Raw genomic sequence first — 4,836 nt, forward strand, 5'->3', positions numbered from 1 at the left:
TGCACACTCCCTCCCCTGACCCTCCACTTAGCCAACATATTAATATGTTGGGGGGATTGCTAACTGCATTTCCTCTGCTGTGCTCCCCATCTCTGTGACCATCCATCAGCTACTAATTTGTACTTCTTTAACCCTTCACCCCATTCTCCCATCCCCCCAAAACCCTCTCCCCTTTGTCCATCATCAAATTGTTCACTATATTTGTGTCTGTTTTTGATTAGTTTGTTCTTTTTATTCCTTAGATTTCGCATATAACTGAAATCATATAGTGTTTATCTTTCTCTGTCTGACTTAAATACCTTCCAGGTCCATCAAAGCAATATCTTTTTTCATTCCTTTCCTTTTCATATGTAGGGGTCTTGTTTTCTTATCTTTTCCGACACTCGATCTTTTGGTTGGAGCACTTAATTCTTTTCCATTTAAGGTTCTTATTGATAGGAGTGTAGTTGTTACCATTCTTTATTCTTGTTTTTGATACATGTTTTTTCTTCTTAAAGAAGTCCCTCCAATATTTCCTGTAATACTGGCTTGGTGGTGATAAATTCCTTTAGCTTATTTTCGTCTGGGTAGCTCTTTATCTGTCCTTCAACTCTAAATGATAGCTTTGCTGGATAAATTACTCTTGGTTGTAGATCCTGGGTCTTCATCCTGTCGAATATTTTTTTGCCAAGCCCTTCTGTTCTGCACAGTTTCTTTCGAGAAATCAACTGCTAGTCTTATGGGTGTTCTCTTATAAGTATCTGTTTTTCTCTTGCTGCTTTTAATATTCCTTCTTTGTATTTAATCTTTGGCATTTTGATTATGATGTGTCTTGGTATGGGACTCTTTGGATCCCTGATTTTTAGAATTCTCTGAACTTCCTGGAGTTTTTATGTCCATTTCCTTCGCCAGGTTAGAGAAGTTTTCCCTATTTCCTCAAACAGCTGTTCAACATCTTTTCTTCAGTTACGTTGATCAGACGGATATTTGGACCCTTAATAGTGTCTCATATGCTCCTTAAATTATTTTTATACTCTTGGCATCTTATCTCTTGCCATTCTGACTGCGTGTCCTTGGCTTTCCCGTTCTCTAGATAGGGCATTTGATCCTTTGCTTTATTCACTTTGTTTATTCGTTTATTCCATTTAATATACTTCTCATCTCAGATGTGTTCATTTCAGACTGTTCTCTTTTATAATTTCCATTTCCATTTTTGTTTTTTATCTCTTTATTGAAGTTCTCACTGAATTCATCTACACTTCCCAAAAGTTCATTGACCATCTCTACAACCAGTGTTTTGAACTCTGCATCTGTTAGATTACTTGACTCCATTATACCTGGATCTCTGTTCTATTCTCTCATATGATTTCTGCTTCCTTGTCTTCCCATTTTGGCCGCTTGCCATGTCTATGTCTATGTACTAAGCAAAGCTCCTAAGTCTCTCGGTCTTATTACTATGGATTTGTGAGTAGGTGTCCAATGGCACAGTCCTGAGAGGGGTTCAGGCACAGGCCAAATTTAGTCCAAGCCTCTGTCCATCCGGGGCCACCTATTAAGATTCAGCAAGCAATCCACAGATGCTGTGCTTATAGTTACCTCAAAAGGCCACACCAGAAACCAAGGCCAGCTGCCTCTAGTGTGTGTCTAGGCGCTGCTCAGCAAGGAGCACCTGACTCACTGAGGATATACCTGGATGTGGCTTGAGTAAGGCCGCGAGTTGAGAGAGACAGGGTTTCAGGGAATCTTCTGGGCAGAGCAATCTCTGTTATCCAGTTTGATGACATCATGGCTATGGTGGCGCTGTGTCTGCACACTAGGAGGAGGGAGGGCTCAACAGGGAACAATGGATACCGCTCACACTTCTGTACAGAGTGAGTCTCGCCTAGGCTCTCACTCCGACAATGTCCCCCTGTAAGTCCCTGGTGCCCCTGCGTGCAGCCCATTCAGCGCTGGTGCTCAGAGCGAGCAGGTCCGTCATTGCGAAAATCCACTCGCAGACATGGCCCCTTTAAGAGGCGTCTGCCGCTGCAGCAGCCTCCATCTCACTCAGCCACTTGAGACCAGGCAGCCCCGCGTCCTCGCCCCATCCTACCTTCTGCCGTTGCAGGGTGATTTCCTGGACTTTTCTCTAGTTATATGGCTTGTTCATCTAGAACTCAGGTGATTTTTCCTTGCTGCTGCTCCTTTTTATCGTCACAACTTTTGATTTGGTCACCAGAGGGATGAACAGAGCCTCTATCATCTACACCATTTTTTTCCTCCAGTTCTTGGTTTTTAACACCTGTAAATTTGCATGGATTCTGTGCTCTTGTACTGGATTTTCCTGTGGGTTTCTATATCATCCCTTCTGTGACTACTTCATGCCCTCCCTTCACGTGTTGTCCTTTTTGGAGGGTGGCTTGTTGCTAAAGGCGTATAAAAGACACCTGAATCTCCTCCCAAGATTTGTGCCATGGTTGCATTTTCCCTTCTTAAACATTAGATTTGCAATTCATGTTACAGTCCTTTGTTCCAGATGTAGAATATCTGTTAGTAACATTTGTGGTTGCTACTCTAAATACAGAGGCAATTTCTGTTAGCTCTGTAATCAGATAGAAAAAAGAACATGATTTGTGTGGTATGATTCATTAATAAATGATGGATAGATTAAGAAAAATAAAGAGGAGGAGAAAGGGGAGGAGGAGGAGGAGAAATAATATTTGGTCTCTGCTCCTCATTTTCCTGAGTAGCAGGGGAGTTGCATTTGTTATTTTGAATAAGCGCCTTTCAATCATACCTGAATTGATGCTCATGCAGTGACCCCAAGAGCATGAGGGCTGGTTGCCAGAGGAACCATGTAATTAGAGGGCTGGAACTTTCATCCCTACCCCCAGACCTCCAAGGACAGGAGACGGGCTGGGGATTGAGTTCACTCACCCATGGCCAATGATTTCATCAGTCATGCCCAGGGAATGGAACCTCCATAAACGCCCTAAATTACAGGATCCCAAGCCCTTCCAGAGTGCTGAACATGTCAAGGTGCTGGGCAGGGGACACGTCCAGAGGGCACGGAAGCTCCACATCCCTTACCACAAACCTGGCCCCACGCATCTATTCTCTTTGGCTGTTCCTGAGTTGTATCCTTTGTCATCAATGGTGATAGTAAGTAATGTGCCCTGCTGAGTTACTGAGTCACTCTAGCAAATGACCAAACACAAGGAAGGGTGCATGGAACTCCCCAAGTGACAACCAGGCCCCTGATGTGGGGTCGGATGGTGGCAGTCTTCCATTGTCTGCACCACTCTGAGCAAGTAGTGTCATGAGTGTGGTGAGTAGGGACAGTTTCCATTTAAGGTGATAAACCTTTAAACTGCCAGGCTTTGATGTCATCTCAGCAACAGTCCCTACATTTCATTCAGTTACAACCACCACAACAGGCTCCACATTCTGAACTCAAAATAGTGATATTTTCAGCTGTGGATATTTCACTGAAGTCCCTGCAGATACAAGGCCATTTAGAAAAGCAAAACTCTTCATAATGTTAAAATATTCACTTATAGCATTTCCCCTTATAAATTCGATTACCACTTATAAAATCACTCCCTACTCAAAGCTCACTTCCTGCTGAACTCCAAGGCACCATTCCCCACTTGTGGCACAGATGGCCAGCCAGTCCCTAGCTGCTCTCAGATGTCTACAATGAAAACCAGTTGTGCAGTGAAACTTGATCATACTCAAGATGCACAATTTCATGAGTAAACAAAAGCAATGCTCAGGTCCCACTCTATTCCCACAAAGCCACTGACACATGATGTCGGCAGAAGAGAAAGTCAACACTGACGAACGAATAGGAGCTTTAAAACAAGATGGTTGAAAATATAATGAATTTACAACTTGTGTTAAAAATACAGCATGAGTTTTATTTTTATTAGATAGCCTTAAAGTATGAAGTAATAATACCATAAAGTGGCTTCCGTTTTCCTATGAGCCATCCCACGGAAGCATCCAGAAGGATGAACAGCATGGTAAATGATGGGATAATTTCTTTACCACTTTGGCCAATTAGCCTGAGTACTAACTAGCTACATGTAAAGACTACAAATAATATGGAAATGTGGCCACAAAAAAGGGTATGATTGTCTATCAATAGATTGAAGAGGCCTTGAGAAATAAGATGAGGCCTAAATAGCTTTGGATCCTCTTTCTGAGTCCACCATAAATCAGATGTAAAATGAATGATGCTATATCTTGATATCATGTACTTTCTTAGAAAAATTGTGTGGAAAAATCAGCATTTATTCATTCTGTATTCATATGTGATAGGGTAGGCAATTGAGTGTGCACATGGTTGCAAACATTATAAATGTTAAATGTGAAATAAATCATACTTATTTTATTAATTTTTGTTTTCATTTTTCAAAAAAAAAATCTCAATCCAGCCTTTTGTAAGGATTTTTTATTCTTTTGAAATATCAGCTCCTGTTACATATGGATTCATTTTTTTTACATTTTACTTTTTCTTATGAAAATAGACATTCAGAAAGGTAGAGGGAATATGTAGTAATTATCTTGTACTTGTTACCTAGATTTTAAAAACTGTCAGGCTCTTGCCACATCTGCATCATCTATTTTCTTTGCTGAAGCATTTTAAAGTTATAGACATATGACAAGTTACCACTTGATACTTTAATGCAGCTCTAAAAAATAAAGGTCTTTTCCTATGCACTCATAATCCATTATCATACTTAAAAAATTAACAATAATTCTGTAATATCTCATAGCCAGTCCATATTCAAATTTCCCCAACTGACAAAAACCAGTCTTTCCCAGCATGTTACCCAGCAGGTAATTCCAGTCCCATCAGGTTGCCTCTTCAGC

Source organism: Pteropus vampyrus, unplaced genomic scaffold, assembly GCF_000151845.1.
Source record: "Pteropus vampyrus isolate Shadow unplaced genomic scaffold, Pvam_2.0 Scaffold197, whole genome shotgun sequence".
Taxonomy (NCBI): domain Eukaryota; kingdom Metazoa; phylum Chordata; class Mammalia; order Chiroptera; family Pteropodidae; genus Pteropus; species Pteropus vampyrus.